The sequence below is a fragment of the Nyctereutes procyonoides genome, unplaced genomic scaffold (assembly GCF_905146905.1).
Source record: "Nyctereutes procyonoides isolate TBG_1078 unplaced genomic scaffold, NYPRO_anot_genome, whole genome shotgun sequence".
Lineage (NCBI taxonomy): Eukaryota > Metazoa > Chordata > Mammalia > Carnivora > Canidae > Nyctereutes > Nyctereutes procyonoides.
This window is the reverse complement of record NW_026575051.1, coordinates 28,560,964-28,574,658: the sequence shown is the minus strand read 5'-3', so window position 1 is coordinate 28,574,658 and position 13,695 is coordinate 28,560,964. Positions and strand designations below refer to the sequence as shown.

Here is a 13,695-nt window from a genome sequence, read left to right as displayed (position 1 = left end):
CCACACAGAAGAAAATAATACTGTCACTTTTAAATTACACAAACTTTAAGTAAAATAATGAAAAAAAAGTTCTATGCAATCTGATATACCCTTTTATTAAGCAGACCCAACTCTAAATGTTATTTGGATTTCCATCTTAAAATGAAAATTATCTTTACCTATTTGATATTTAAAGTAATATCTTGAAGGTTTTGGAGGCAATTTAAAACGATAAGGTCCAAGAATAGAGGGGCAGTATTACTGGAATAAATGTATGGCCATCCAGATTATTTTTTTAAATGAAAAAAAATATTTGTGTGAATTCTGGTAAGCTTGCTAAAAAGTTTGTCCCATTACTTCACATTGCAAAAATGTTCTTAGTAAAAATAAAATAGCATAAAATGTACTAGTATTATTGAAACATAAGTATCTGCCTAGGGGAAAAAAAGTACATATAGACACCTGTTTTGTAAATGTAGGATATCCTCCAAAATTCAGTGAAAATATAATATTAACCATGAACTGTTCATAAAATGGAATAAAGAGTGGAATTTAACTCTTCCTAAAACCATGACTAAGAGAAAATGTCCTCTGATATCTGTGTTTATATGTACATATATATATATATGTGCACACATAATCAGCACACTATCATTTTACATATCAAGACTGTATGCTGGCTATAAATTATATGACCATTAAATATCATATATACACTAGATAGTTCAACCACATGATGTAGTACTCACCATTGATATATAGTAGAAAATTGATATGACTCACACTTCAGCTGGGAGTAAAAAATTAAACCCAATTTAAGATTTACAAGCCTGTATTATTAGGAAGGCCTATATCTTCTATGAGGTCTCTTTCTACAGAATTCTAAAGAACTCTGTGGGTTTCCTCATATCTAAATAATCAGTCTAGTTTTAAGTTCTTCATGCAGTGAAATGTGAAGAAACTCATCAGTCTAAATTTTCTGAAGGGTGCAGAAATAATCCAACTGAAAGCAAAAATATTTTGGGAGCAATTTAAAATCAATGCTCCTTTTCTTCTCCACCCTTTCCTCTGTCTGGTTTCTGCCTATGTCATCAGTTCTCTCTCCCTTCATCTGGATCCTTCTTCTATCCAGTGTCTCTTCTTCTACCTAATTTCTTTTCCCTTTATTTTTTATTTATCTTTTCCCTTTCCATCTGGTTTCTACTTCTCTTTTCCCCTTAACCTAGTTTTATCATCTCCATCTATGAACTCGTGTGTTTCCTATAACATCTAAAAGGTGTTACCATACCATTTATATAAAGTGTAATTACTTCTTTTTTTAATCCTATCATCTTTTGTGGAAATTTTAGCCTTATATGCAAACTTCTAGGTTAAATGTTATCCCTGTATATTTATCCCAGGAGATCACAATTTTAATGGTCATGAGAATCACCTGGAGATCTTGTTAAAGCTCAAGAGTGTCAGCCCTACCTCATGTGTTTCTCATTCAGGAATTCTAGGGCTCAGTAGATCTGGGTGATGCTGATGCTGCTCATCATGAACCACATTTAACCACTCTTCTAACTCATTATTCATGAGGAAGCTGTGTATGGATATGAAAATATAAAGTTGAAAATGTAAAATTCAACTTCCAGTGTGGACGGTGATTTGGCACAGCATGAGGAACCCATCTAGTCTAATCTCTTAGTGACCACTAACTCCTGGAGTAAGGTGATAGATAACATCATATGATAAGGCCATATACTTGCATAGATCTTAAATGGTTTAAATTTAATTCCAGTGCTATTATCTGAAGTTCTCCAGAACTGGGAAAATCTGGGAGTGGGGGCACCTGGGTGGCTCAGTCAGCGGAGTGGCCACCTTCAGTTCAGGTCATGATCCTGGAGTCCTGAGATGGAGCCTGGAGCCCCATGTTTATCAGGGCTCCCTGATCAGTGAGGAGTCTGCTTCTCCCTCCCCCTCTGCTCCTGCTCTCTCAAATAAATGAATACAATCTTTAAAAAAAAAATAAAATAAATGAATACAATCTTTAAAAAAAAATAAAATCTGGGAGTAATTCCAGTGGATTTTTTTAAGGCAATAGCCTTTTTGCAATTCTCTTGTTATTTGTACCTATGATATTTTAGTGATAGAATCATAATTTATTTTTTTAAATTTTTTCCTTGTCAGTTTGAGACTTTCAACTTTGCTGGTTTCTAAAATGTTTTATAGTCAAAATAAGATCTCTAAGCTAATATGATAAATTCTTATATGGAATTATCTTTGTCTCTATTTCAAATATTTTGGGTGTCTCCTGCTTTTGACTTAAGTAGCCAAATTCTTCTTTTCTGCCTCTTATAGTTGTCTTGGTAACAGGGAGAGGCTAGGTAGCTCTTTGTTTAGGAGGAGAATCCAAGTTGTCCTATACAATTAGGCCTAGCTTTTCCATGTTTAAAATGGACCTGAGCTAAGCCTCCTTGATAGCCTGCCTTCTTTTCAACTGATTTACATAGTAAGGGCCCTTATCTTAAAAGCAAACTCCTTCTCTACTATAGTCTTATATACTGCAAATTTGACTTCCACGGCTCTGTGGTTCTCTACCCTCCCAGATGACAATGTTCTTTTCTTTTTAAAGTCTTAGTTACTTGGCAATAGAAACATTTTCAAATCCCATGCATTTTTTACAGACCTTTACTTTACTTCTGTTAATTCCTATTCCTGTAGAAATTCAAGAGTGTGTTTCAACCAAATTTGTGCTTCAGCTGGCACCCGGGTTCCTTTATATACTCTCAATTATTGATGCCTGACTGTCAATGTCTTAATATACTAGCTTATTTCTCAGATGGCTGGCCCAGTTTGAGGTAGTATGAGTATATGCATACCTTAGTAGTTCTGTGAGTCTGTTCTTTTTGACAGAGCACTTTGAGGTCCATGGAAAGCTTACTTCATTCCTAATTGTTTTTCTGATAAACCTGGAACTGACAGAAGAAAGTCAAAGAATTTTATTAATCCATTTTCCCTAATCAAGTCATGCATATTTTATTTTGATTCTCCTCAAAGCATTCTCTCTCTCTCTCTCTCCAAAGCATTCTAAAAGTCCCTAAAGGACAGAAATAAAAGATGTTATATACAAAGAGAAACACTCTGGGCACACTCCTACTTCTATAGTCAGGAAAGCTAAGTCCCTGGTGTTTGGTGTTTATCACACATTTACTTGAGTGATCGCTTAGACTATCCCATCCACTCAAGAACTGAACTATTTTACTCTGTGTGTTAAAAACTGACACCATTGGCTGGATTTACCAAAACGTACTTCCGCCCACATTCTTGTCTCTCTACTTTGAATAGAGGCTGAATTAATTTGGCCTTCATAATCATCAATTCTGTTATGACATCACAAATATTCTTACAGAAAATAAATTTATAGAGTATTTCATTTTGTATTGTGATCATTTCAAAACACACAAATATCAACCTCAATTTTATATATTATGTAGTTGATTTTTATTTCATATATATTTTCTTATTTAATATATAACTGAGAGGAAGAATTAGTAGCTATTATATAAGCCTGGTGCTTATATTCATGGTTTTCTCTAAATTTCACTGTGACAGTGTAAGTCCCTCTCCAAAGAGATGTTCATGTTTGTTTGAATTTAGTCACTGAGGTTGTGTCTTAAATTCACTATTCCTTTTTTCATGTATATTCTCTAAGCCAGCATATTCAGGCTTTCATTGGAGCTGCATACACATCCTCTCTTCATAAAAGCTCCATCACCTTTTGTGTATGCCCAGAGCTTTTGAGACATATTATAGGATGATGTCAAACTCAGCATCATATTCAACCATGTTGGATTTTTTTTAAAACCATCTTAGATCTTTAGCCAGGACAGATCTATAATCAAGGGAGGGACAGGGTCTCACAGCTTCAGTATATTGTGAATTTGGCTTCTCACAGAAATGGGCCTGGTTTCTCCAGCAACATAACATAATTCTTTTAGTAAACCCAAAAGACATATCACCAGGGACCTGATTTGTCTCTAGTACAGACATATGGGCCATTCTGCAACATAGAACAATCATCCCTAAATTCCCAGAGGTGAGCTTCAGAAATGCTTTCTTTTTGTCTTTGTCAACTCCCTACTTATGTCATGGGAAAAACAACCTCTATTATAGAAAATTAAAATTGGATTTCATGTGTATATATATTTGAATTATAAATTCTTTTACTTACATATAAATTATGAATATCACTGTATCAGCAAGATAGATATATGTTCTCACTTTAAAGGGTTTCAGAGTATTTGCTTAAATGAACGCACCAAACCTGAAATAGAATTGCTAGATCCAAGGAAATATATATGGATTTTTTATTTGATTGTTTTTGTTTTTGTTTTGTACAACAGAGTTCTCCATCCATATTCACCAGCAGTGTGTAAATGAATGTATTTTCTTCTTACACATTCACAACACTAAGTATTAAATTTTATTTTTTCCCCCAATGTGATATGTAAAATTGTATCCCATTTTGATTTTTACTTCCTGGAGAAATAAGAAGGGTTGAGTGTGTACAATGTGAAATTCTTTCATTTGGAATAATTTTATAGGTTCGTTCTTTCTTTTTTATTTTAAGCTCAATTAGCTAAAATAATGTATTATTAGTTTCAGAGGTTGAGGGTATTGTGTAAGACTGATGTATCCTTTTTATCTAATTGAAAGTCTCTTATTTAGTTCTCACAATTCTTTATAATTTAAAGGCAGTTTCACTTATTTCTAGAGAGAATTGTATTATCTGCAAATAAGAGTAGTTTTTCTCTTTTTTTAAATTTCCTTATTTGGTCTTATGATAATATTAATACTACTTTATCACATTTTTTAGATAAAGTACAATACTAATGGTTATAGTGGACATCATTTTCTTGTTCCTGAATTTCATGGGACTTTAGATTATGTTACCATTCTACATGGTGTTGGCTTGATATTAAATAGATAATAAATAAGGTGGAATCTTTCTATTTCTAATTTAAACATCTTAAGCATAGGAGCTGAAGTAATAACTTTGCATAGTAGCCATTTAAGAGTAACATTTACTTTTATAATTTTTAAATACTTTTGAATATATACACGCACTCACAAATTAGTCTTTTATATTGTTTTTAGAAGGTCTGTTTTCAGTCTTACACTTTTATGCTTATTTTATACAAAGACAAAAAAAAACATTTCTTTTTACCCTGAAATACTTAAAATAAAATGATTTGAAAGCATGCAAAAATCCCTTAGAATTTTTTATTAATTAACAAGATAAATAGTACTCTTAGGAAGATTAGTTCTTATCAATTTCTCATCAGTTTCCAGGGTTTTATTGAGTCAATTTACTAATTTATACGAGTTGATTTAATTAGTAATATTAATGGTTTCAAATTTCAATTGTCATATTCTAATAATTTTATCTGACTTAATGTTAATTTCTCAAATTTTTTCTGATTTTTAAAATATATAGATGTGTTGTCTGTGTTTTCTGATTAGCCAGAGCTTAATAAATTGTTATTTTCAAGGAACTTATTATAATTCTCAAGTTTTCAGATTTATATTTAATATTTTATACATTTAACAATGGAATTCCTTTCTTTAGCTTTAGGAAACAACACAAGGTCTTGCTCTCTCTATTCTTTAATTTTTGTTTCTTTGTTAAACTTTAACTTATTTTGTATTTAATAATGAACTTTTGAGCTACAGATTTTATTCTGGCTATTATTTTACCTGTGTTTTAGAAATTTGATATATGGGTTTTTGTCTTTTTTTTTTTTTTAATTTTCACTGCTTTCTAAGTAGACTTATTTCAGGCTTGATTTCCAGCTTTATGAATCAATATGGCATTTGAAGATAAGATTTCTAAGTTAGTTGGCAATTTTATGTATTCTTTAGTTATTAATTTCCAGTGTTACTGCATCATTAAAACAAAATAGGGTCATCAATAACTGCTTTTCGGTATATTTTTGCTTTTTATTTTAAAATCATAGAAAAATTAATTTTTTTTTATGTTTACTAATTATAGAGGATTATTAGTGGCTACTGGGGGAATCAAGGGAAAGTTGCTGAGAAAAATCTCTACTCTCAGGGATTTTATAATTTGTTATAATTTATTGTAATTTGTTAGTGTGTGCATTGAGAGCAAAAGTAATGAATGTTGGGTTCATACTGGCTTAACATATAATAATTCTTTTAGAATAGTAGTTGGATATTAGAAATAACAATATGTGTTTAATTATTTAATTTTTTTTCCTATGGTTTACATATAAGATTGGGAAAATAATTTTGAGATTTTTTCAGAAAAGAGATTTTTAGGTGCTACCTCAAGTGTAACATATTTGAATGTTTGAAGGTAGTGTTGAAGAACAAATATGTTTCAGCAATCTGTACAGCAGACTCCCACATGGTTTTGATGTGAATCCAAAATGTTGGATTCACTTCCCTATATGTTTTCACAGATATAAACATATACATACACATATATAAATGTGTGTACATATGTATACATGCAGTATAAATAAGTTAGAGGCCCTTGCATCAATTGTTTCTTTAATAATTTCCAAGTAGTTCTAAAATTTGCCTTTTTTTAAAAAATGTTATTTATTTATTCATGAGAGACAGAGAGAGAGAGAGAGAGAGAGAGAGAGAGGCAGATACAAGCAGAGGGAGAAGCAGGCTCCATGCAGGGAGCCTGATGTGGGACCGGATCCTGGGACTCCAGGATCACACCCTGGGCCAAAGGCTAAACCACTGAGCCACCCAGGGATCCCCTAAAATTTGCCTTTTTAATTTGAGCTATGTTATATAGCTCAAACTATGTTATGTTAAACCTATGTGATGTGTTCCCAGAACTTCAGTTTATAATTCATACTTTCATAAAATAAACATATTTTCCTATTTAATACATATTTCAAGGACACTAATATTACCTTTGTCTTTATATTTTATTTAGAGATTTTAGTCCACTTATATATAATTCATATTTATATATAATTATTTTGTACTTGGGTTTAAATATATCTCTACAATATTTGTTTTACATTTGTTTCATTTGTTCTGTTACAGTTTTTTCTCCCTTCTGTATTGTTTTGTATGGATGAAGTATTTTCTTATTCCATTTATTCCCCTACTAAGTTGATGTTTACATATACTTTTACTATTCTTAGATGCTCACCCTACAGATTACAATATTTTAATTAGTTTAGCATATTTTAATGTAATTTAGTACTTATACCACATTCCAGAAAAAGCGTAGGCTTTACACACTTTTACCACATTTAACCCTCCAGATACATGCATATTTTTGAATATGTTGTTTTGCATATACTTAAAACTGCACAAGACATTATTGTTATCATTTATATAGACAGTATTTATTTAGATTTACCTGCATTTTGCTCTTTTGTTGTTATTATTTCTTTCCTATATCTCCAGGCTTTCAATGGCTTTCTTTTATCCTGTGCATGATAATCACCAGTTAGCATAGCCTTTCAAGCATTTCTGCTGTGATGAATTCTCCATTTTCTGTTTATCTGAATGTAATTTCCTTTCACATTTATACGTAAAAGATCTCTTATACTAAGATCAGTAAATGAGTTAAATGAATGAACAAACTGTGACTACAAATTAATGTCTTGGCAGTGATATATTTAAATATGTAAGTCTTTAAAAAATGCATAAGTCTTTAGTGATTGTATATATATACATACATACCCATGCATATACATATATGTGTATGTATGTATCTATCTGTCATCTATATGTCTGTCATGTGATATTGCTTGTCTTAGATCTTTTATTCCTCTTTATCTGTTCCTATATTTTATTTTATAATGCACATCATGGCACTGAAAATTTAGCAAAGGCTCAGGCAGCTAAGATACCAAATGTTTCACATGAATCATGCCACAACTTGAGCCAGGTCTTTACTTATAACATTCTCATAAGCAAGTTCGAGGTATATACTGATTATATTCTAAAGAACAGAAAAAGGGGGTGAGATAAAAATATTTAACAAATTAAGACATTTAAATATCTTACGGTAATTATTCTGTCACAAAAATCTCCTTTAATTAAACAATTAATATACATTTAGTCTTGTTAATAATATACTGCTCTATCCCTATCCTGTCCAGTTGAAATACTGCTGAAACCAAGGGAATTATGATGGGTATTATATTTATGTTTACATTGATCCTTAGGTTTTGAGCTTACTGAAGGCTCATCCAACCAAATAGAAGACAGGATCCATAGACACATATTTCAGAGAGAATATTAAAGAAAAGGCTGTGGGAAAGAGGATGGTTATTCTTTAATCTGGAAGATTCTTATTCTGTTATTTTGGAGTTATATTTAAACTTCTTCAAAAATAGAAAAAAAATAAACAGATAATATACAGAACTTTTAAAATGGCAAACGAATTGCAGCCTCACAGAAAGTAGTGTCTGTCATTAGGATTTGATGGGAGCTTTTTAGCTTTAGTATAAGACCTTTTCTTTCAGATTCTGCTTTCATTCTAAATTGTGGTTTCCCCTAAACTTATTAAAATGCAAACGCTGTGTAAAACAATGTTTGCATAATTATAAAATAATTTACTAAATGTTGCATTTCAGGAAGAAAAAGGTTATGTGCAGGAATTTAATTAGTGGTCTGGCAACACAAAATATTCGACATTGGTTCTAACTGTAAGTGCATCTGGGATTTTCTCCAAAAGAACTAGATTTCTAAAGGTCAAGCATTTATATTAAAGTCTTATAAAATAACCATCTTGTAATAAGGAAGATAAGCAGCTTTTCATCAGATAGTACAAATTAACTTCCCAAGCAAAATGACCCAATATATTCATCTTACACATGAGATATTTGTATTGATATATTTATCATTTATGCTGAGCTCATTTTTATCCTGTGGAGTATTCCAAAGCAAATGGCAGTAAAAATACAAGCATGGATATCACCCACTCTGGGCCAAAGTAGCTAAATGAGAAATGATTTTTTGGTCCTGTTTCAACTATAGACAATAATCTCTGTAAAATACTTTGCTTCTCTTTTAGTTTTCCTGTTATATAGGTTGACATTCTATCTTTCCTTTGCCTACTTGCCCCACGTGGTATGAGAAATATTGAATGGATCTTGAGTTTCCTGAGAGAAATTCAGTATATTAATAGAAAGTAGTAATATTACTAGAGCATAAGGGTCCTTTAGCTGTTCCAGACTTTACTTAATTTTTTTTCATTTTCCCATTGATGTTAAACAGCCATCAATAAACAAGCTAACAAACCAGCAGCCATACAAACAACAAAAACAAAAACCAAAATGACAAAATCCCATTAGCTGTTTTTAATCGCATCAAATATCAAAAAGCCCAGGGCCACAAATAATTTAAATTGCAATGCTACCTACTATATATAAATATCAGCATGTTAGTAATAACTTACTTTGATATTTTCTTTTCATTCAAAGCATTTTTAGTTCTTTCAAAGAAAGAATCACTACCACTCATTAGATAAAATTTTTTTAACTTAGTGAATCTTAAGCACATGGATATAAAATTTTATCAGTATTGAAGACATCATAGTTAAGTGTTGAAGATATATGTATATTTCCATGGGTTTCTAGGTCCTAATTTTTAATTCGAAAGATGTGGAAAATCTGACTTGGTGTCAATAATTAGTCAACAATTTTGCCTGTGGGATTACAGAATATAATATTTGAAGGACTAATGGAATGAAACGGAGTTTTTTAAAAGCCTCATGAAATTCAAGGCACCCGAAACAAGAAATGGCAAATGACAGCAGGATATGTCTATATTTGGCAGAGACTGAGATAATGTATAAAGGCTAGATTGTTAATTTGAAAGTACGAGACATGTATACTGTATAATAATTTTAATTGTTAAGAAACTGAGCAATAATAGAATGAGAGGAAATAAAAACAGAGATAGAAATAAATACATTTTATTATATAAAGGTATAGGTATGGAAATAACATTGTTCCAAGTAGAATTAATTTACTGGCTGTAAAATCTAACTTGATATTTCTGTGTTTATAATATCCAACAGGCATAATAAAGAAATAGTTGGGGAGAATATTTGGGTAATTAGATCAAAATTTCCTTTTCATTCCCTTGCTCTTTGACTATCCTAGGAAATATTCTTTGTTAGCCAAGGCATGATTAAAACCTCATGATGGGTAGAGACCAAAGTAGTCCATGACATCATCATCCAGAATATTGATATAGATGTGTTAAGTTCCAACAATAGCTAGGGAATTTTTCTTCCTGACTTTTCTGCATACTGTTATAGGTAAAATTATGTAGTTCTCAAATTCCATTCTCTTTCTATTAGGAATTGGATTACTTATGCACTCACAATTCAATTTGATATGCCAGTAATATTTGTATGTTTACGGAATTTCCTATTATCTAATAATTTTTCTGTCCATAGGCATTGTATAATTTTTAATACTTTTGTACTTTTCTAATTTCTTTGAAAATTTCATTCTGCTGCTACATTATATAAACAAGCTTCCAAGTGCTACTGAAGGAAAGTACCTCTCCAGAATGATCATTTTTATGAATAGAAGATAACATGGATTTTCTTGCTGTCAGAGCATTTCTTAAGAGATTTCTAATCTGCACAGGCTTCAAAAATGCTGAGTAAATCTAAAAAGTATTATAAAATAGCAGCCAAAAATGTAACAGAGGAAAAAAATGTTTTTTTTTTTTTTGTATTCCTCAAAAATTGATGGGACTTCTCTATCTTCTGTTATTTTGGTTATAACTTAAAGATAATCCTGGACTGGCCTCACAAATATGAAAATGATGTTTTTAAATTTAATTTCTGTGAGAAATAAAAGTGGACAAACTAGTCACAGTACAAATAGCAATAAAATGATTGCAAAGTTATATTTCAGAGACTTAAGCCATAAAATGTATAGGAAAATGGCACAGACATTAAATCAGTTTTCCAATTATCCATTTCTTATTTTAAAATTTAATATACAGATTGCTGTTTTTAGAAAAGATATCTAAGGATCTACAATACCTTTCAAACTACCATTATATTTAGTGGTTATATAGAAATGTTGAGTTTCAAAATTTGTTGGTTTTTTTTTTAAGATTTTATTTATTTTTTCATTAGAAAGAGGCAGAGACATAGGCAAAAGGAGAAGCAGGCTCCCTTTGGGGAGCCCGACGTGGGACCTGATCCCATGATGCCAGAATCATGCCCTGTGCCCAAAGCAGAAGCTCAACCACTGAGCCACCCAGATGTCACTCAAAATTTGTTTTTAAAACATTTTCTTTCAAGGGAGTAGTACGTTAATGTTAGTGAGACCTTTAAGCAGGGAGAGAAAGTAAGGTTGGCAGCAGTAATCTATGTCACATCAATAGATATGAAAGAGAACAGTGATTCCAGTTAACTCAGATCTAAATCATAGCCAGAAAACATCAAATACCCATAGGTATGTAAAAAAGAGAGAAAAGGAAGTTTAGCCAACTTTTCAAAATAATATTTCACTGTGTTTTCATTTAATTAGGAATAGGATTCCTGTATGACTACATAATAGACTATCTAATAGCTTACTATATAAATGCTACACAAATGTGAATTAACTAAGTATGTTTTTTTTGTTTGTTTTTGTTTTTTTTTTGTTTTTTTGCTAAGTATGTTTTTATAAGCTATAGAGTAATCCCAGTTTATTGCTTCATAAAGTCTGCCGATGTTAGGCATTTTAAAATATTTCCTAACAAATAATGCATCATATATTGACCTATCAACCTATCTATCTGTGCTTTCATACATGTGTTTATTTAGCTTGATACAAGGTATCAAATAAAATAAAGTCATAGGGATTAACTATATACTTAAAACCATTTAGTAAATTTGTATTTTTTATATGTATACACCAAATATGAAGGTGTTAAATTAGCAAAATTTAAGCTGGATAAATATATAAGCTGAGATATTTTCAAAGAAATATAGTTGGATTTTCACTATATCATTGATAATGCTGGTTATAATAGACACTAACTTTATCAAGTTTAATGGAGATATAAGCACACATAAAATTTTACTTTTTAAAAATTTGTTTTTGAGGTTATATTAATAAGTTTGTCTTGATCCAACTTAATATTTCTGCACCATTATTGCACTTCTTTAATATCTAAATCCATACATGTTCTCTGGATTTCTATCTGCATAAGTTAGAAAACTCAAGTACTTCTTTTGGAGTGTAGTGGGTCCACACTTTCCACTGCACCTTTAGGGGCCTGCTAGGATTTAAATCTAGTTATAATTCTAGAAGCATAAAGGGTTGTTAAGGATGAGTTCTAAGAAGAATCAGCATTGTAATGGGTGGCAGCTCCCTCAGGGGAATCCATTGCTATTTCCTCAGGCAATGCAGGGATTTCCTAAGAAGTGAGTGGAGAGGCCCACTTGGGGTGAAGATCTCTTCTACTTGGAAAGAAGAGTCATCAAATTTAGAGATTTCCCAGTTCTATCAGGCTCTTTACATACATCCATATTCCCTTTAAGGATCCCATTATTTCCCAGTTAATGTTCTCACTTTAAAAGTAGACATAGGGGGAGCCTGAGAGTTCAACTTGTGTTGTAATTCAGCTAGTCAAAGGATGAGGTTCTGTATTTGATTTTCAATAGTCTTAGCTCTGTGGTTAGAGGATATGAAAGTCTCCTTCAAAGCACAAATAGAAATGTTTAGGTAATTTATGTAATGTTTTGTTTGGGAATTCATTTTTTTAAAGATTTTATTTATTATTCATGAGAGACACTGACAGAGGCAGAGACACAGGCAGAGGGAGAAGCAGGCTCCTCACAGGGAGCCTGGAGTGGGACTCAATCCCCATACTGGGATCACGCCCCGAGCCAAAGGCAAACACTCAACCGCTGAGCCACCCAGGCATCCCTCGTTTGGGAATTCAAATCCTAGAACTCATCATCTTCTTTACTTTGTCCAGTGATGTTAAGAACAGGCAGTCAGTGTCATTATATTCGTTAGTTTAAGCAAAATATTTGAAAGTATTATATACATTTTCACCCAGATCCTTACTTCTTACAAGTGCTTGATGAGAAGGATCCAGTAGTAAAATTGGGTATGTCTATTGCCAGATCACATCATAGACTATCTTTACTCTCTTTATTACTGGAAATAAAGTCATTGGTATCTTTAATCAGATTAGAAAGCCAATTTCAGATATCCTAGTACAAATTAAGAAAACTCATCCTTACATTCTGTTTTGCTAGAATCACTTCCAATACTAAATATCTATCTGTATTGGTCAAAATCCTCTAGAGAAACAGAATCTGAATCTGTCTGTCTATCTATCTATCTGTATCTGTATATATCTTCATATCCATATATATGCATGTATATCTATCCATATCTCTATATATGTTTGTATTTGTTGATCGATTATAAGGAATTGGCTCACACGATTATGGTGGCTGACTGTTCCCACAATCTGCAGTAAGAATTTGTTCAGATAATGCATTAATATATTATACATTAATGTACTAAACATCTTGACTTCATAATGAATAAACCTAAAATTGACCTCAGAGATAAAAAAAAAAAAAAGGTAGAGTCAGAATCCAAAATGTCTTGACATGGAAAGTTATGGCTGTGTAAGAAAAACTCTTTTTTATGGACAGATGTAACACATTCACATGAACTATCTAAAATTCCAACA

General features: G+C 31.6%; 1 protein-coding gene across 1 annotated transcript in view; it reads left to right on the top strand.

Moving 5' to 3' along the window:
* EYS (eyes shut homolog) overlaps positions 1-13,695 on the top strand; it is a 1,553,129-nt gene that overhangs the window by 173,681 nt on the left and 1,365,753 nt on the right. The gene's annotated exons all lie outside the window — the stretch shown is intronic.